Below are 21,680 nucleotides of genomic sequence, written 5' to 3'. Positions count from 1 at the left end.
ATGGGAAGAGATGGGAAGAGTGAGAGAGAAAGCAGGCGTGAGGAAGCGAGCGAGGCAAAGAGGATAGGGATACAGAGAGAAAGCAGGCGTGAGGAAACGAGCGAGGCAAAGAGGATAGGGATACAGAGAGAAAGCAGGCGTGAGGAAGCGAGCGAGGCAAAGAGGATAGGGATACAGAGAGAAAGCAGGCGTGAGGAAACGAGCGAGGCAGAGAGGATAGGGATACAGAGAGAAAGCAGGCGTGAGAAAGCGAGCGAGGCAAAGAGGATAGGGATACAGAGAGAAAGCAGGCGTGAGGAAACGAGCGAGGCAGAGAGGATAGGGATACAGAGAGAAAGCAGGCGTGAGAAAGCGAGCGAGGCAAAGAGGATAGGGATACAGAGAGAAAGCAGGCGTGAGGAAGCGAGCGAGGCAAAGAGGATAGGGATACAGAGAGAAAGCAGGCGTGAGGAAACGAGCGAGGCAGAGAGGATAGGGATACAGAGAGAAAGCAGGCGTGAGAAAGCGAGCGAGGCAAAGAGGATAGGGATACAGAGAGAAAGCAGGCGTGAGGAAGCGAGCGAGGCAAAGAGGATAGGGATACAGAGAGAAAGCAGGCGTGAGAAAGCGAGCGAGGCAGAGAGGATAGGGATACAGAGAGAAAGCAGGTGTGAGGAAGCGAGCGAGGCAAAGAGGATAGGGATACAGAGAGAAAGCAGGCGTGAGGAAGCGAGCGAGGCAAAGAGGATAGGGATACAGAGAGAAAGCAGGCGTGAGAAAGCGAGCGAGGCAGAGAGGATAGGGATACAGAGAGAAAGCAGGCGTGAGGAAGCGAGCGAGGCAAAGAGGATAGGGATACAGAGAGAAAGCAGGCGTGAGGAAGCGAGCGAGGCAAAGAGGATAGGGATACAGAGAGAAAGCAGGGGATCGATGTGGAACTGTTATTTAAACTAACCAGTGGATGGAAAGAATAGCAGTGTGAGTGAAGTGAAGAGGTTAATGTGCCTTTCCACCCTGTGTGTGATGTGCAGTGAAGGAGTTCAATGTACTGGTTATACTGTGACTAACGGCAGGATATAACGTGACTAACAGCAGGATATAACGTGACTAACAGCAGGATATACTGTGACTAACAGCAGGATATATTGTGACTAACAGCAGGATATACTGTGACTAACAACAGGATATATTGTGACTAACAGCAGGATATAACGTGACTAACAGCAGGATATACTGTGACTAACAGCAGGATATACTGTGACTAACGGCAGGATATACTGTCACTAACGGCAGGATATACTGTGACTAACGGCAGGATATAACGTGACTAACAGCAGGATATGCTGTGACTAACGGCAGGATATACTGTGACTAACGGCAGGATATGCTGTGACTAACAGCAGGATATTGTCACGTTCTGACCTTTATTTCCTTTGTTTTGTATTTAGTTAGTATGGTCAGGGCGTGAGTTGGGTGGGCAGTCTATGTTTGATTTTCTATGTTTTGGGGATTTCTATGTTTCGGCCTAGTATGGTTCTCAATCAGAGGCAGGTGTCATTAGTTGTCTCTGATTGAGAATCATACTTAGGTAGCCTGGGTTGCACTGTTTGTTTGTGGGTGATTGTCTATGTTGATGGCTTGTTTCAGCGTAGTTCGCATTAGCTTCACGGTTGTTATTTGGTTTACTGTTTTTGTACAGTGTTCAGTGTTTTCTTTATTAAAATTCACTATGAACACATATCACGCCGCATTTTGGTTCTCCGATCCTTCTCGCCTCTCCTCTTCAGATAAAGAGGAGGACGACCGTGACAGATATACTGTGACTAACAGCAGGATATACTGTGACTAACAGCAGGATATACTGTGACTAACAGCAGGATATACTGTGACTAAACAGCAGGATATACTGTGACTAACAGCAGGATATACTGTGACTAACAGCAGGATATACTGTGACTAACAGCAGGATATACTGTGACTAACAGCAGGATATACTGTGACTAACAGCAGGATATCCTGTGACTAATAGCAGGATATAACGTGACTAACGGCAGGATATACTGTGACTAACAGCAGGATATACTGTGACTAATAGCAGATATACTGTGACTAGCAGCAGGATATACTGTGACTAACAGCAGGATATGATGGGACTAATACATAGGAGTAGAGGAGGAGAATAGGAGTAGAGACAGATATGCATTATACTGTAGAGCTCTCTCTCTCTCTCTCTCTCTCTCTCTCTCTCTCTCTCAGACCCTAAGGAAGACAGATCCACCGCAGTTGCTCTCTTCAGACTGCCCACATATGCGACTGGGTCAGCCGGTTTGAGCCACAATGTTGCTCTTGTCTCAGAAGGACACAAAACAGATACCGGGAAGTGGAATCACTGGATGTAGTCCTTGCGTCTCAATCAGATATTGATTGCATTCTGGTTATTATCAACAGGGCCCGTTTCAGGCATAAGTGACATATGAGACTTGTAGTAATCATGTCTGATTACTAGACCTTGCTTAGGGCTCCCAAGAGGCTTTTCCACATGGCTGATAATGGCTGATAATATGGAAATCATTTATCTTGTGTTTAATAACAGAAAAAACACTTTACATCCTGTTCTACATATGTGTTTTGTCACGGCAACACCAGTACATGACGGCAAAAAATCATTTGAAACTATTAAAACAAATTATCTGAGTGTGTGACTAATTATGCCAGCTAATTAAAAGGCCCACTTATTGCTGGTCTCCTATGAAAAATGGGGCAGGGCTGACCTGGATGACTGACTGACTGACACACACACACACACACACACACACACACACACACACACACACACACACACACACACACACACACACACACACACACACACACACACACACACACAGAGAGAGAGAGACACGCACGCACACACACAAACACAGACTCACATACCAGCAAAATTAAGAGACGTGTGTTGTCTCAGATACAGTACTGCACATTTACAGTACAGTACAGACACCTGCCTTGATGATTTACAGTACAGTACAGACACCTGCCTTCATTTACAGTACAATTCACAGTACAGTACAGACACCTGCCTTCATTTACAATATCATTTACAGTACAGTCACCTGCCTTTATGAATTACAGTACAGACACCTGCCTTCATTTACAATATAATTTACAGTACAGACACCTGCCTTGATGATTTACAGTACAGTACAGACACCTGCCTTCATTTACAGTACAATTTACAGTACAAACACCTGCCTTCATTTACAATATAATGTACAGTACAGACACCTGCCTTCATTTACAATATAATTTACAGTACAGACACCTGCCTTCATTTACAATATCATTTACAGTACAGACACCTGCCTTCATTTACAGTACCATTTACAGTACAGACACCTGCCTTCATTTACAGTACAGACACCTGCCTTCATTTACATTACCATTTACAGTACAGACACCTGCCTTCATTTACAATATCATTTACAGTACAGACACCTGCCTTCATTTACAGTACCACTTACAGTACAGACACCCGCCTTCATTTGCAGTACCATTTACAGTACAGACACCCGCCTTCATTTGCAGTACCATTTACAGTAGACACCTGCCTTCATTTACAGTACAATTTACAGTACAGTACAGACTCCTGCCTTCATTTACAATATAATTTACAGTACAGACACCTGCCTTCATTTACAGTACCATTTACAGTACAGGCACCTGCCTTCATTTACAGTACCATTTACAGTACAGACACCTGCCTTCATTTACAGTACCATTTACAGTACAGACACCTGCCTTCATTCACAGTACCATTTACAATACAGACACCCGCCTTCATGTACAGTACAATTTACAATACAGACACCGCCTTCATTTACAGTACCATTTACAATACAAACACCGCCTTCATTTACAGTACAATTTACAGTCCAGTACAGACAACCTGCCTTCATTTGCAGTACCATTTACAATACAGACACCCGCCTTCATTTACAGTACCATTTACAGTCCAGTACAGACACCCGTCTTCATTTACAGTACCATTTACAGTACAATTTACAGTCCAGTACAGACACCTGCCTTCATTTGCAGTACCATTTACAATACAGACACCCGCCTTCATTTACAGTACCATTTACAGTCCAGTACAGACACCCGCCTTCATTTACAGTACCATTTACAGTACAATTTACAGTCCAGTACAGACACCTGCCTTCATTTACAATATAATTTACAGTACAGGACAGACACCTGCCTTCATTTACAGTGCCATGCCCCGCCCCACCCTGCCATGCCCTTCCCTCCCTCCCCCGCCCTGCCCCGCCCAACCCTGCCCCGCCCTGCCACACCCCACCCCACCCTGCCCCGCCCCACCCCACCCTGCCCTGCCCCGTTTTTTCCCCTCATCAAGCTACACGTCATAATGACAAAGCAAAATCAGTTTTTTTAGAAATGTTTTCTAATGTATAAAAAATAAAACACTGAAATATTACATTTACATAAGTATTCAGACCCTTTAGTCAGTACAAGGTCGAAGCACCTTTGGCAACAATTACAACCTCGAGTCTTCTTGGGTATGACGGTACAAGCTTAGCACACTTGTATTTGGGGAGTTTCTCCAATTCTTCTCTGCAGATCCTCTCAAGCTCTGTCAGGTTGGATGGGGAGTGTTGTTGCACAGCTATGTTCAGGTCTCTCCAGAGATGTTCGATCGGGTTCAGTCTGGGCTCTGGCTCGGCCACTCAAGGACATTCAGAGACTTGTCCAGAGGCCCCTCCTGCATTGTCTTGGCTGTGTGCTTAGGGTCACTGTCCTGTTGGAAGGTGAACCTTCGCCCCAGTCTGTCCTGAGCACTCTGTAGCAGGATTTCATCAAGGATCTCTCTGTACCTTGCTTCGTTCATCTTTCCCTCGATCCTGACTAGTCTCCCAATCCCTGACGCTGAAAAACATTGCCACACCATGCTCCACCGTAGGGATAGTGCCAGGTTTCCTCCATACATGATGCTTGTCATTCAGGCCAAAGATTTTCAATCTTGGTTTCATCAGACCAGAGAATCTTGCTTCTCATGGTCTGAGAGTCTGTTCCTTTTGTCAAACTCCAAGAGGGCTGTCATGTGCTTTTTACTGAGGAGTGCCTTCCTTCTGGCCACTCTACCATAATGGCCTGATTGGTGGAGTCCGGCAGAGATGGTTGTCTTTCTGTAAGGTTCTCCCATCTCCACAGAGGAACTCTGAAGCTCTGTCAGAGTGACCATCGGGTTCTTGGTCACCTCCCTGACCAAGGTCCTTCTCCCCCATTTGCTCAGTTTCGCCTGGCAACCAGCTCTAGGAAGAGTCTTGGTGGTTCCAAACTCCTTCCATTTAAGAATGATGGAGGCCACTGTGTTCTTGGGGGCCTTCAATGCTGCAGACCTTTTTTGTTACCCTTCCCTAGATCTGTGCCTCGACACATTTCTGTCTTGGAGCTCTACGGCTCAATTCCTTCAACCTCATGGCATGATTTTTTTTCTCTGACATGCACAGTCAACTAGAGAGGTGTGTGCCTTTGCAAATCATGTCCAATCAATTGAATTTACCAAATGTAGATTCCAATCAAGTTGTAGTAACATCTCAAGGATGATCAATGGAAACAGGATGCAACTGAGCTCCATTTCGAGTCGCATAGAAAAGGGTCTGAAAACTTATGTAAATGAGTTTTTTTTTTTTTTTAAATACATTTGCAAAAATGCCATATGGGGTACTGTGTGCAGATTGATGAGGAAATGTATTAATTTTTTATTATTAAAAAAATAAAAATAATAATTACCCCCTTTTTCTTCCCAATTTCGTGATATATAATTGGTAGTTACAGTCTTGTCTCATCGCTGCAACTCCCGTACGGACTCGGGAAAGGCAAAGGTCGAGAGCCGGTCGTCCCCCGAAACACAACCCAACCAAGCTACACTGCTTCTTGACACCACGCCCACCTAACCCGGAAGCCAGTCACACCAATGTGTCGGAAGAAACACCGTAGGGCGACCGATTCTGGACTCGAACCCAGAACCTCTAGTGGCACAGCTAGACATTCTGTCGCAGAATTTTGCTGCTAACTTTGTGCGACAGCAAGCCTTTTCCTTTTGGACAGAAATTGCAAGAATATGGAGAGTTATGAAGTTGTGAAAACTGAAAACTGTAACCAAACAAAGTGTAGAAAACAACAAATGCTAAAAAGTTAACATTTTAAACAGTGGCTAGGTAAACAAAACCAAAGCATGGCTTGCTGTCATAACTTGTCCATAGACTGCTTACAGGGTGAGCAAACCAAAATGTCATTTTGTAACTTGGATGAACTTTAACATTGAGTGTGGGGGGATAAAATAAAAATCCCCTAATAGCAGGAACAGCACCATTTAGTGGTCAGAACCTGGTAATATCAGGGTGTAGGATGGGACATAAACATAACAACTTCAATTACTAATTTCTCTGAACTGGGGGAAAAAAACATCACCAAATTCAGATTTATTTACATAGGATGAAGAAATAATACTCCAAGCTGCAGTTCCATACTACTTGTCAGACACAGAGAACTGATACTGTACACTCATTGGTAGGATTAGCGTGTGGTGTGGGGGTCCGTGGGAGGCTTCTGACCATTCTTTGGAATCCTAATGTCTAATTCATTGTTAGAATTTTTTGGGGTCCAGATCAGATGTTATGTACTATATTTATTGAATATTGTTATTGAATAATATTGAATTTGGGTGTAATCAATTAGCTTAATTTCTCAGAGATCAATTATTTTTCATTAAAATAATTCTGCAGGAATGCTAATCTTATCTGTTTCGAAGTACAGAAACAATGTCAGAACAATCTGAGAGGGTGGGTGTCATGGCTTGATGAAATAACATGGAACGACCCAAGAGTGAAGGAGAGAGCACAAGCAAGCAAGAGAGAGCGAAAGCTAGGGAAGGAGAAAAAGAACGAGAAAGAAAGGGTACGGATGGAAGAAGCAAAGGAGAGTGGGATAGCAAAAGGATAACAAGAAAGGGAGATGGAGGGAGAAAGTGAGACAGAAAGGAGAGAGAGAAAAAGGACAGAGGAGACAGGAAAACATGGAACAGAGACAGACATAGAGGACAGAAGAGACAGGAAACATGGAACAGAGACAGGCATAGAGGACAGAAGAGACAGGAAACATGGAACAGAGACAGACATAGAGGAGAGAAGAGACAGGAAACATGGAACAGAGACAGACATAGAGGAGAGAAGAGACAGGAAACATGGAACAGAGACAGACAGAGGAGAGAAGAGACAGGAAACATGGAACAGAGAGAGACAGAGGAGAGAAGAGACAGGAAACATGGAACAGAGAGAGACATAGAGGACAGAAGAGACAGGAGACATGGAACAGAGACAGACATAGAGGACAGAAGAGACAGGAAACATAGAACAGAGACAGACATAGAGGACAGAAGAGACAGGAAACATGGAACAGAGAGAGACAGAGGAGAGAAGAGACAGGAAACATGGAACAGAGAGAGACATAGAGGACAGAAGAGACAGGAGACATGGAACAGAGACAGACATAGAGGACAGAAGAGACAGGAAACATGGAACAGAGACAGACATAGAGGACAGAAGAGACAGGAAACATGGAACAGAGACAGACATAGAGGACAGAAGAGATAGGAAACATGGAACAGAGACAGACATAGAGGAGAGAAGAGACAGGAAACATGGAACAGAGACAGACATAGAGGAGAGAAGAGACAGGAAACATGGAACAGAGACAGACAGAGGACAGAAGAGACAGGAAACATGGAACAGAGAGAGACATAGAGGACAGAAGAGACAGGAAACATGGAACAGAGACAGACATAGAGGAGAGAAGAGACAGGAAACATGGAACAGAGAGAGACATAGAGGATAGAAGAGACAGGTAACATGGAACAGAGAGAGACATAGAGGACAGAAGAGACAGGAAACATGGAACAGAGACAGACATAGAGGATAGAAGAGACAGGTAACATGGAACAGAGAGAGACATAGAGGACAGAAGAGACAGGAAACATGGAACAGAGACAGACATAGAGGACAGAAGAGACAGGTAACATGGAACAGAGAGACATTGGAGAGGGGAAAACAGAAAGAGAAAGGGAGGAAAAGAGAGAGAGAGAGAGAGAGAGAGAGAGAGAGAGAGAGAGAGAGAGAGAGAGAGACAGATAGGTAGACAGATAGAGAGATGTATCTGTCAGACAGGTAGACAGATAGAGAGATGTATCTGTCAGCCAGGTAGACAGGTAGAGAGATGTATCTGCCAGTCAGGTAGACAGATAGAGAGATGTATCTGTCAGCCAGGTAGACAGGTAGACAGATAGAGAGATGTATCTGTCAGCCAGATAGACAGATAGAGAGATGTATGTGTCAGCCAGGTAGACAGATAGAGAGATGTATGTGTCAGCCAGGTAGACAGGTAGACAGATAGAGAGATGTATGTGTCAGCCAGGTAGACAGGTAGACAGATAGAGAGATGTATGTGTCAGCCAGGTAGACAGATAGAGAGATGTATGTGTCAGCCAGGTAGACAGATAGAGAGATGTATGTGTCGGCCAGGTTGAGGTATAAAGATGTACACTGCATGGCCAAAAGTATGTGGATACCTGCTCGTTGAATATCTCATTCCAAAATCATGTTGGTCCCCCCTTTGCTGCTATAACAGCCTCCACTCTTCTGGTAAGGCTTTCCACTAGATGGTGGAACATTGCTGCTGGGACTTGCTTCCATTCAGCCACAAGAGCATTAGTGAATGGTGATCTTGTGGGAATGGCTGCTCTTGTGCTGACGTTACTTCCAGAGACAGTTTGGACCTCGGTAGTGAGTGTTGCAACCGAGGACAGACCATTTTTACATGGTCCCGTTCTGTGACCTTGTGTGGCCTACCACTTTGCGGCTGAGCCATTTCTCGTCCTAGATGTTCCCACTTCACAATAACAGCACTTACAGTTGACCGGGGCAGCTCTAGCAGGGCAGCAATTTGACAAACTGACTTGTTGGAAAGGTGGCTTTCTATGACAGGACACATTGAAAGGCACTGAGCTCTTCAGTACTGGCTATTCTACTGCCGATATTTGTCTATGGAGATTGCACGGCTGTGTGCTCGATTATATACACCTATCAGCAACGGGTGTGGCTGAAATACCTGAATCCACTCATTTGAAGGGGTGTCCATATACTTTTGGCCATGTCATGTATTTGTCAGCCAGGTAGACAGACAGATGTATTTCTTACCTGGCGTCAGCCTCACTGTAGTACTCTCTGGCTACGATGTCCTCAAACAACTCCCCTCCAGTCACCCTGCAATCAGAGATGAGCTCATTAGCCAATCAGAGCTCAGTCAGGGGGGGGGCACCTCTCGCTCCGGCTCGCTTCACCAGGACCCACATCAACCCTCCTCTCTCACTCTCTCTCTCTCTGTATCTCTCTCATCCCCCCGTCCCAGCCGTTACCATGGAAACTAAAGCTAGTATGGCTAGCGGGCTGAACCTCGGGTAAAGGGAGAACAGTGGTGTGTATTGTATGAGAGGATAGATGGAAGAAAGAGGTTTAAAGAGGTGGAGGAGATGAATAACTTACAAGTCAAACAGGAGGTAGTGGAATCCTTCCTCTGATATACTGTCATGGAGACGGACTGAAAGAGAGAGAGAGAGAGAGCGAGAGAGAGAGAGAGCGAGATAGACAGTGAGAGAGAGAGAGCGAGAGAGACAGTGAGAGAGAGAGAGACAGAGCGAGAGAGAGAGAGCGAGAGAGAGACAGTGAGAGAGAGAGAGCGAGAGAGAGAGAGACAGTGAGAGAGAGAGAGACAGTGAGAGAGAGAGAGAGCGAGAGAGACAGTGAGAGAGAGAGAGCGAGAGAGAGAGAGAGTGAGAGAGAGAGAGAGCCAGAGAGAGCGAGAGAGACAGTGAGAGAGAGAGAGACAGTGAGAGAGAGAGAGAGAGAGAGAGAGAGAGAGAGACAGAGAGAGAGAGAGAGAGACAGTGAGAGAGAGAGACAGACAGTGAGAGAGAGAGACAGTGAGAGAGAGAGAGAGAGAGAGAGAGACAGAGAGAGAGAGAGAGAGACAGTGAGAGAGAGAGACAGTGAGAGAGAGAGACAGTGAGAGAGAGAGAGAGAGAGAGAGAGAGAGAGAGAGAGAGAGGAGAGAGAGAGAGAGAGAGAGAGAGAGAGAGAGAGAGAGAGAGAGACAGTGAGAGAGAGAGAGAGAGAGAGCGAGAGAGAGAGCGAGAGAGAGACAGTGAGAGGGAGAGAGAGAGAGAGAGAGCCAGTGAGAGAGACCGTGAGAGAGAGAGAGAGAGCCAGAGAGAGCGAGAGAGCCAGTGAGAGCGAGAGAGCCAGAGAGAGTGAGAGAGCGAGAGAGCCAGAGAGAGCGAGAGAGAGAGAGAGAGCCAGAGAGAGCGAGAGAGAGAGAGAGACAGAGAGAGAGAGAGAGACAGTGAGAGAGACAGAGAGAGAGAGACAGTGAGAGAGAGAGAGAGAGAGAGAGAGAGAGAGAGAGAGAGAGAGACCGTGAGAGAGACCCGTGAGAGAGAGAGAGAGAGCCAGAGAGAGCGAGAGAGACCGGTGAGAGAGAGAGAGAGCCAGAGAGAGCGAGAGAGGAGAGAGAGAGAGAGCGAGAGAGAGAGAGCGAGAGCGAGAGAGAGAGAGAGAGAGCCAAAGAGAGAGAGCCAGAGAGAGAGAGAGAAAGAGAGAGAAAGAGAGAGAGAGACAGTGAGAGAGAGAGAGCCAGAGAGAGCGAGAGAGAGAGAGAGCCAGAGAGAGTGAGAGAGAGCGAGAGAGAGAGAGAGAGAGAGAGAGAGAGAGAGAGAAAGAGAGCAAGAGAGCGAGAGAGAGAGCCAGAGAAGCCATGGGAGGTCAAATCAAATCTCTACACATTCACATTTAGTAATTTACTGTAGCAGACATTCTTTTTCAGTGTCAATCGGTGCATTCAACTAAAGTAGCTAAAACAACCACATATCATGATCAATGCAAGGAAAAACATTTTAAAAAATAGACGCTCTGATTTCAAACACATCATGGCATTTGAATTAAAGTGAATAAGTGTATAAGGGAAGTAGTTTGGGGGTGGGGTGCTGCAGAAAATATATATCGTCCTCCAACACAGGACTAGTAAAGACCCAGTACTTCTGTGATTTTTGAAAAACTAAATATATTTGAGAACTTGAGTCCAGTATTTGTAACTTGATAATTATCTGTACAAAACACTTAATCTGATAATACTTGTGTAATATAAAAATACTTGCTTGATGTATGTTTCTTTAAATACTTTGCAAATGCAACTTATTTCTATGTGAAAACTGAAACGGTCTGTTCATTCATTTTCCATGTTAGTAAACACTCTTATCCAGAGCAACTTACAGTAGTGAGTGTAGACATTTTCATACTTTTCCCACATGGGAATCGAACCCACAACCCTGGCATGCTCTACCAACTGAGCCACATCATCACATCACATAACCACAAACCACTTGATGTCTCAATGTACTCAGTTAATGTCTTGTATTGTTTTATCTCCATGGTGATAGAAAGTCTACAGGTACTAACCTAGATGACCAGCCTATGTACAACACAGTAATATACATTTACATTAAGTGGTTTGTAAGGATGGTAAATTAATACTGCACAAAAAGTGGTTGTTTAACATTTTATTTTATCAAGAAAAATATTTGATTTGATGTGGATGTGTTGTGTCTTTGCCCATAACTTTGCACCATTTGATGTAAATGTTTAAAAACAGGGTTTTGTTCTATCTGGATTCCATTAGAATGACATCACAGAGAAAGGGACAGGGTTTTGTTCTATCTGGATTCCATTAGAATGACATCACAGAGAAAGGGACAGGGTTTTGTTCTATCTGGATTCCATTAGAATGACATCACAGAGAAAGGGACAGGGTTTTTGTTCTGTCTGGATTCCATTAGAATGACATCACAGAGAAAGGGACAGGGTTTTTGTTCTATCTGGATTCCATTAGAATGACATCACAGAGAAAGGGACAGAGTTTTGTTCTATCTGGATTCCATTAGAATGACATCACAGAGAAAGGGACAGGGTTTTGTTCTATCTGGATTCCATTAGAATGACATCACAGAGAAAGGGACAGGGTTTTGTTCTATCTGGATTCCATTAGAATGACATCACAGAGAAAGGGACAGGGTTTTGTTCTGTCTGGATTCCATTAGAATGACATCACAGAGAAAGGGACAGGGTTTTTGTTCTATCTGGATTCCATTAGAATGACATCACAGAGAAAGGGACAGGGTTTTGTTCTATCTGGATTCCATTAGAATGACATCACAGAGAAAGGTACAGGGTTTTGTTCTATCTGGATTCCATTAGAATGACATCACAGAGAAAGGGACAGGGTTTTGTTCTATCTGGATTCCATTAGAATGACATCACAGAGAAAGGGACAGGGTTTTTGTTCTATCTAGATTCCATTAGAATGACATCACAGAGAAAGGGACAGGGTTTTGTTCTGTCTGGATTCCATTAGAATGACATCACAGAGAAAGGGACAGGGTTTTGTTCTATCTGGATTCCATTAGAATGACATCACAGAGAAAGGGACAGGGTTTTGTTCTATCTGGATTCCATTAGAATGACATCACAGAGAAAGGGACAGGGTTTTGTTCTATCTGGATTCCATTAGAATGACATCACAGAGAAAGGGACAGGGTTTTGTTCTGTCTGGATTCCATTAGAATGACATCACAGAGAAAGGGACAGGGTTTTGTTCTATCTGGATTCCATTAGAATGACATCACAGAGAAAGGGACAGGGTTTTGTTCTATCTGGATTCCATTAGAATGACATCACAGAGAAAGGGACAGGGTTTTGTTCTATCTGGATTCCATTAGAATGACATCACAGAGAAAGGGACAGGGTTTTGTTCTATCTGGATTCCATTAGAATGACATCACAGAGAAAGGGACAGGGTTCTGTTCTATCTGGATTCCATTAGAATGACATCACAGAGAAAGGGACAGGGTTTTGTTCTATCTGGATTCCATTAGAATGACATCACAGAGAAAGGGACAGGGTTTTGTTCTATCTGGATTCCATTAGAATGACATCACAGAGAAAGGGACAGGGAAACAACTCTTACAATTCCAACTATGGAATCTTGCAAGATACTGTTCTTAATTGTACAACTATCTTTATTGACAAAGCAGAGATGCTGACAAAAGAATGCGGGTCGCGCTACAGATGTGGGTTCACTAACACCAGTAAAGGTCAAAGTGCAGATGTAACAGGGGCTGTTGCTGCATCCTCAGCAAATCAAATCCAAATCTAATTTATTTGTCACATACACATGTTTAGCAGATGTTATTGGTCACATACACATGGTTATCAGATGTTATTGGTCACATACACATGGTTATCAGATGTTATTGGTCACATACACATGGTTAGCAGATGTTATTGGTCACATACACATGGTTAGCAGATGTTATTGGTCACATACACATGGTTAGCATATGTTATTTGTCACATACACATGGTTAGCATATGTTATTTGTCACATACACATGGTTAGCATATGTTATTTGTCACATACACATGGTTAGCAGATGTTATTGGTCACAGACACATGGTTAGCAGATGTTGATGCAAGTGTCGCGAAATGCTTGAGCTTCTAGTTCCGACAGTGCAGTAATATTTAACAAGTAATCTAACAATTTCACAACAACTACATTAAACACACAAGTGTAAAGTAATGAATACGAATATGTACATACAAATATATGAATGAGTGATGCCCGAACGGCATAGGCAAGATGCAGTAGATGGTATAGAGTACAATATATACATATGAGATGGGTAATGTAGGGTATGAATACATTATATAATATAAAGTGGCATTGTTTAAAGTGGCTAGTGATACATTTAATACATACATTTTTCCATTATTAAAGTGGCTGGAGTTGAGTCAGTATGTTGGCAGCAGCCACTCAATGTTAGTGACGGCTGTTTAACAGTCTGATGGCCATGAGATAGAAGCTGTTTTTCAGTCTCTCGGTCTCTGCTTTGATGCACCTGTAGTGACCTCGCCTTCTGGATGATAGCGGGGTGAACAGGCAGTGGCTCGGGTGGTTGTTGTGCTTGATAATCTTTTTGGCCTTCCTGTGACATCGGGTGGTGTAGGTGTCCTGGAGGGCAGGTAGTTTGCACCCGGTGATACATTGTGCAGACCTCACTACCCTCTGGAGAGCCTTACGGTTGTGGGCGGAGCAGTTGCCGTACTAGGCGGTGATACAGCCCGACAGGAGGCTCTTGATTGTGTATCTGTAAAAGCTTGTGAGTGTTTTTGGTGACAAGCCAAATTTCTTCAGCCTCCTGAGGTTGAAGAGGCGCTGCTGCGCCTTCTTCACCACTCTGTCTGTGTGGGTGGACCATTTCAGTTTGTCCGTGATGTGTACGCCAAGGAACTTAAAACTCTCCACCCTCTCCACTACTGTCCCGTCAATGTAGATAGGGGGCTGCTCCCTCTGCTGTTTCCTGAAGTCCACAATAATCTCCTTTGTTTTGTTGACATTGAGTGTGAGGTAATTTTCCTGACACCACACTCCGAGGGCCCTCACCTCCTCCCTGTAGGCCGTCTCGTCGTTGTTGGTAATCAAGCCTACCACTGTAGTGTCGTCTGTAAACTTGATGATTGAGTTGGAGGCGTGTATGGCCACACAGTCGTGGGTGAACAGGGAATACAGGAGAGGGCTGAGAACGCAGCCTTGTGGGGACCCAGTGTTGAGGATCAGCGGGGTGGAGATGTTGTTACCTACCCTCACCACCTGGGGGCGGCCCGTCAGGAAGTCCAGGACCCAGTTGCACAGGGCGGGGTTGAGACCCAGGGTCTCGAGCTTAATGACGAGTTTGGAGGGTACTATGGTGTTAAATGCTGAGCTGTAATCTATGAACAGCATTCTTACATAGGTATTCCTCTTGTCCAGATGGGTTAGGGCAGTGTGCAGTGTGATGGCGATTGCGTCGTCTGTGGACCTATTGGGGCGGTAAGCAAATTGGAGTGGGTCTAGGGTGTCAGGTAGGGTGGAGGTGATATGGTCCTTGACTGGTCTCTCAAAGCACTTCATGATGACGGAAGTGAGTGCTACAGGGTGATAGTTGTTTAGCTCAGTTACCTTAGCTTTCTTGGGAACAGGAACAATGGTGGCCCTCTTGAAGCATGTGGGGACAGCAGACTGGGATAAGGGTTGATTGAATATGTCTGTAAACACACCAGCCAGCTGGTCTGCGCATGCTCTGAGGGGGGATGCCGTCTGGGCCTGCAGCCTTGCGAGGGTTAACACATTTAAATGTTTTACTCATGTTGGCTGCAGTGAAGGAGAGCCTGCAGGTTTTGGTATCGGGCCGTGTCAGTGGCACTGTATTGTCCTCAAAGCGAGCAAAAAAGTTGTTTAGTCTGTCTGGGAGGAAGGCATCGTGATCTGCGACGGGGCTGGTTTTTCTTTTGTAGTCCGTGATTGACTGTAGACCCTGCCACATACCTCTCGTGTCTGAGCTGTTGAATTGCGACTTTGTCCCTCTACTGAAGCTTAGCTTTTTTGATTGCCTTGCGGAGGGAATAGCTACACTGTTTGTATTCGGTCATGTTTCCGGTCGCCTTGCCCTGATTAAAAAGCAGTGGTTCGCACGTTCAGTTTTGCATGAATGCTGCCATCAATCACGGTTTCTGGTTGGGGAATGTTTTAATAGAAGCTGTGGGTACAACATCACTGATGCACTTGTTAATAAACTCGCTCACCGAATCAGCGTATTCGTCAATGTTGTTGTTCGCCGCAATGCGGAACATATCCCAGTCCACGTGATCGAAAGCAATCTTGAAGCGTGGAATCCGATTGGTCGGACCAGCGTTGAACAGACCTGAGCACGGGTGCTTCCAGTTTTAGTTTCTGTCTATAGGCTGGGAGCAACAAAATGGAGACGTGGTCAGCTTTTCCGAAGGGAGAGCGGGGGAGGGCCTTATATGCATCGCGGAAGTTAGAATAACAGTGGTCTAGGGTTTTGCCAGCCCTAGTAGCACAATCAATTTGCTGATCGAATTTGGGGAGCCTTGTTTTCAGATTAGCACCGCTACGTCCTGTGCCTATGAATAAGGCTCAGAGAAACAGAGGAAGAGGAGAGCTTCTTTGACACTAGATCTGACGGACGGACAAGAGCTGTATGTTCTGGTGATAACAAGGGATAAAAAAAGAGTTGTATGTTCTGGTGATAACAAGGGATAGATAATAATAAAATGAACAAGCAGCAAGAAGAAGTGGGAATAATCAGGTAGTGTGAATACTGGAATATCATTAGGGGGCAAAAACTCCACGCCATGCATAGAAACATTAACAAGCCTTTAATTCATACTTGGCCAGTAATAATGCATGACAACAGAAGGATAAATCTAAACGCACCGAGGTCAGACCCTGGATACTGAGCATGACACTCAACGTGGAATAGTCAAACAAGACAGAGATATCAAAACTTGGTGCCGCCTTATAGATTGAAGATTGAAGCTGCAGACTTTATGGTGCAGCGCATAGATTTCAATCGATATATTGATACAGATGTGGGATCTTAATTTGAGCCAGTTTGCTACAGCAGAAAATAATCCTGCAGCAGCAGGAAATGTGAATTATTATGTGGATTATAATTAATGAAAAACGTTGTGGTGGTCGATACATTTTTCGTTAGTGCAAATAAAAAAAATCATTTTTAAAACTCAAATACACTACAAGTTTGCATTTCCTGCTGTGCCAGAAAAGTCTCAGCAACAAAAGAGTGATCAAATTAAGATCCTACATCTGTGTGTCAATGAGGCATAGGCAGGTGTCATTGAGGCATAGGCAGATGTCATTGAGGCATAGGCAGGTGTCAATGAGGCATAGGCAGATGTCATTGAGGCATAGGCAGATGTCATTGAGGCATAGGCAGGTGTCATTGAGGCATAGGCAGGTGTCATTGAGGCATAGGCAGGTGTCAATGAGGCATAGGCAGGTGTCATTGAGGCATAGGCAGATGTCATTGAGGCATAGGCAGGTGTCAATGAGGCATAGGCAGGTGTCATTGAGGCATAGGCTGGTGTCATTGCGTTTGTGCGTTGTTTAGATTAGAAAGACTCACCGATGTTGGAGTGCTTGAGCAGGCGACAGATACGGGCCTCTCTCTCTAACTTCTGGTGGTCTGAGGAGGTAGAGAGACAGATGGAAAGATATTAGAGGTAGAGAGACAGATGGAGAGATATTAGAGGTAGAGAGACACATGGAGAGATATTAGAGATAGAGAGACACATGGAGAGATATTAGAGGTAGAGACAGATGGAGAGATATTAGAGATAGAGAGACAGATGGATAGATATTAGAGGTAGAGACAGATGGAGAGATATTAGAGGTAGAGACAGATGGAGAGATATTAGAGGTAGAGACAGATGGAGAGATATTAGAGGTAGAGAGACACATGGAGAGATATTAGAGATAGAGAGACACATGGAGAGATATTAGAGGTAGAGACAGATGGAGAGATATTAGAGATAGAGAGACAGATGGATAGATATTAGAGATAGAGACAGATGGAGAGATATTAGAGGTAGAGACAGATGGAGAGATATTAGAGGTAGAGACAGATGGAGAGATATTAGAGGTAGAGAGACACATGGAGAGATATTAGAGGTAGAGAGACAGATGGATAGATATTTGGGATATGTACAGGGGTGATATAGGCTCTGCACAATATCTTGTACTGAATAATCTTTTCCTAGCACATTTTGAAGTGGTCAGACCCCTTCTCCAAATAGTGTCCCTTTGCGATGGGGTGAGAGAAGTGTTCAGGTCACACTCCCATGCAATCTGAATGGGGGAATAGTGACCCATTGTGATGCTAACTGAATGGGAAAAAGTGACCCATTGTGATGCTAACTGAATGGGGGAATAGTGACCCATTGTGATGCTAACTGAATGGGGGAATAGTGACCCATTGTGATGCTAACTGAATGGAGGAATAGTGACCCATTGTGATGCTAACTGAATGGGGGAATAGTGACCCATTGTGATGCTAACTGAATGGGGGAATAGTGACCCATTGTGATGCTAACTGAATGGGGGAATAGTGACCCATTGTGATGCTAACTGATTGGGTGAATCGTGACCCATTGTTATGCTAACTGAATGGGGGAATATGTGTTTAGGATGGAAAAAAACAACGGCCTATAAATGCTTGATCCAGTTCCTGTCGAGGAGGCAGCTTTCCTGAGGTTCTGATCTAACTCTGTTCCACAGGCAGACTCAGCATTCTCCGTTTTACCAACCTTGTATATGACTGTCTTAAGCTGTAGGTATGCTAAAAATGAAGAATCGCTCAAACCAAAATCTGCCCTTTAACAATCTGACCAATAGATGAAATACCGTGGCTATGTCAGAGTCTACTATTCAAAGTGTTGGAACAGACACACCATTTACACCCAACCTTCTGTGCAGCATCTTAACTATGCTACATGAGAACCTGATAATTCCACTGTCAAGGGCAGTAGCTGGGTTTGGGGCAGTAGCTGGGTTTGGGGCAGTAGCTGGGTTTGGGGCAGTAGGGGGTTTGGGGCAGTAGGGGGTTTGGGGCAGTAGCTGGGTTTGGGGCAGTAGCGGGGTTTGGGGCAGTAGGGGGTTTGGGGGTTTGGGGCAGTAAGGGGTTTGGGGCAGTATGGGGTTTGGGGCAGTAGCTGGGTTTGGGGCAGTAGGGGGTTTGGGGCAGTAGGGGGTTTGAGGCAGTAGCTGGGTTTGGGGCAGTAGCTAGGTTTGGGGCAGTATGGGGTTTGGGGCAGTATGGGGTTTGGGGCAGTATGGGGTTTGGGGCAGTAGCTGGGTTTGGGGCAGTAGGGGGCTTGGGGCTGTAGGGGGTTTGGGGCAGTAGCTGGGTTTGGGGCAGTAGGGGGTTTGGGGAAGTAGGGGGTTTGGGGCAGTAGCTGGGTTTGGGGCTGTAGCTGGTTTGGGGCAGTAGGGGGTTTGGGGCAGTAGGGGGTTTGGGGCAGTAGCTGGGTTTGGGGCAGTAGCTAGGTTTGGGGCAGTAGCTAGGTTTGGGGCAGTACCACGTTGATGACAGGGGAAACGGACCTGTGTTGTGACACTATCCTCTCCTCCAACCACTCCCAGCTGCAGATCTTAGATTCTGATTTGTAAGCCCATGTAAGGGGACATCTTGAATGATATGACAAGTAGTAGAATAATCCATCTGGGACACCCGCCCCACCTTTAAATCTAGGTACTGTCCGTTTTCTATACCCTATCCTTGGTTTCTGATTGTTCCATAATAGAACTGCGAGGAGAGAGTTTGTACCTCCTTAAACCACGACTGTGGGACGTTGAGAGGTGATGGAAGAGATGACATAGGCTAGCCTAGGTAATACACTAGGTCCATTTAGGCTGAATTTCTTGGTTCTGAGGGATACTATATTCATTCCTAGATACTTCATGCCACTAGTCATCCGAAAAAATGAGAAACCCACTAAGTCAGCCTGAAATGGGTGTATGTTGAGAGGTATAGCCTCTCCCTTTCTCCAGTTGATCTTGTGTCCTGAGAGGGAGCCAAAGGAGTCAATGATTGTTAAGACTGCCCGGGTGCGGAGATTTGCAGGGTTCCTAAGGATGAGTAGGATGTCGTCAGCGTATAGATTCAATTTCAACTCATGTTCATAAATGCGCACATCTGGAACGGTCTCTTCAGCACGTATCGCACATGCCAGGGGGTTCTAAGGCTAAAATACATAGGAGGGGACTAGCGGAGCAACCCTGTCTCACACCTCGGTGGAGACAAAATGAGTCAGACACTCTATCGTTCATTTTGACAGATGAGACAAATTCGCTGTATAATGACCCTGACCCAGCTAATGGGACCAAAGCCAAACTTGGTGAATGGATGAAACAGGTATGGCTATTCTATCCTGTTAAAGGCCTTCTTGGCTTCCAAGGATGCTGCTACAGCTGCAGTTTTAAGGGAGTGAGCCTCGGACATGACATGAAACAGCCTGTTATTCACAGAGAGACGACCTGGGATGAACCCAACCTGGTCTAGATTCATTATTGATGGGATTACCATCTCTAAGCGTAAGGCGAGGGTCTTGGTTAATAGCTTATAGTAGCTGTTCAACAGACTTAAGGGACGGAAACGTCCACCTCTAAAGGACCCTAACTAGGCTTGGGTTCCAGAGAGATAGTTGTTCGACACATGGACGGAGGCATAGATTCAGACTCTGGTGCTTCATCAAATAATTTCAGAAGGATCGTGGACCGCTGTTTTTTTTAAAGCATTTGTAGGTTTCAATACCCAAGCCGTCATCGCCAGGCCTTTTCCCAGAGGACATTTTTATAATTGCGTTTTCAATTTCTAACTGGTTGATCGGGATGTCCAAACCAACTTCATCCACTAGATTGACTGTGGGAAGGTCAAAGCTCTTAAAGAACAGTCGCTGTCACCTGCTGTACTCTCTGACCCATACAATGTGAAAGATTGATTCATTCTGTTGGCATCACATTCAAATACTCCCTTACTATCTCTAATGGCTAGAATCAGCTGTTGCTTCTCCATCTGCTTCAATGTATGCGCTAACATCCCCCCTGCGCTAATATCCCTCCTGCCCTCTTCCCTTATGCTCTAACACCCCCCCTGCCCTCTTCCCTTATGCTCTAATATCCCCCCTGCTCTAACACCCCCCCTGCCCTCTTCCCTTATGCTCTAATATCCCCCCTGCGCTAACATCCCCCCTGCGCTAACATCCCCCTTGCGCTAATAACCTCCCTGCGCTAACATCCCCCCTGCGCTAACATCCCCCTGCGCTAACATCCCCCCTGCGCTAACATCCCCCTGCCACCTGCCCTCTGCCCTGACTCAAAATGAAATCTCTGGAGTCGGAAAAGAGCAAAATCAGTCTCCTCGTGTTTCTGTAGATCTGCCCTGGTAGACAGGAGGGAGGTTCTCAAGGCTAGGTTCAACGGCTCTAACATACAGTATGTTCCTCCTCCAGTATTTGAACCTCTGAAGACAGCTTAGACTTTTTCTTTGAGCCCTTTCATTTTTTTCAGCTGATGAGAAACTAATTATCCAACCTGTGCAAGTGGCCTTAAAAGCTTCCCAGATGGTGTCAACCAGAGTCACAGAGCTAAGGTTCAGTTCAACGAATTCTATGATTCTGTCACACCTAGAGAAATCCTTGTTTTTCAAGAGGGAGGTGTTCAGCCTCGACTGTCGAGGTATGAAGGGATTAGCGGGGGGGGGGGGGGGGGGGGTTGTCACAGATGAGAATACTATGAATACTGGTATCAATATCATTCTGAATCAGGTTAGAGGACAGAAGAATACGGTCGATCCTGGAATCAGAATTGAGGGCTTTTGAGTAGAAGGTGTATTCAAGTGAATACAAGTGAAATAATTCCACCATTGCTGCTGCGACAGGCCTGTCTGAGGGAAGGGGGGCACCAGTATGGTCTAGTAAGGGACTGCAAACCCAAATTAAAGTCACCGCCCATGACTATGGGACCCTGAAGAGAGCTAGATATCGCAGGCACCAAGGAAGAGAGGACGGTGTTTTGTGAAGTATTAGGTGCATGTACATTTATTAGGGTACACGTGTCATTTTGTAACCATCCTGAGGCTATCACACGTCCACCATCCTGG

The 21,680-nt window shown here is 45.2% G+C and overlaps 1 pseudogene; it reads right to left on the bottom strand.

Moving 5' to 3' along the window:
• Window positions 1-21,680, bottom strand: part of LOC109895176 (calcium/calmodulin-dependent protein kinase type II subunit beta-like) — a 125,025-nt pseudogene that overhangs the window by 82,258 nt on the left and 21,087 nt on the right.

This window comes from Oncorhynchus kisutch, linkage group LG8 (genome assembly GCF_002021735.2).
Source record: "Oncorhynchus kisutch isolate 150728-3 linkage group LG8, Okis_V2, whole genome shotgun sequence".
Lineage (NCBI taxonomy): Eukaryota > Metazoa > Chordata > Actinopteri > Salmoniformes > Salmonidae > Oncorhynchus > Oncorhynchus kisutch.
Note: the sequence above shows the minus strand (reverse complement) of the source record. Positions and strands in the feature narration are given on the sequence as shown.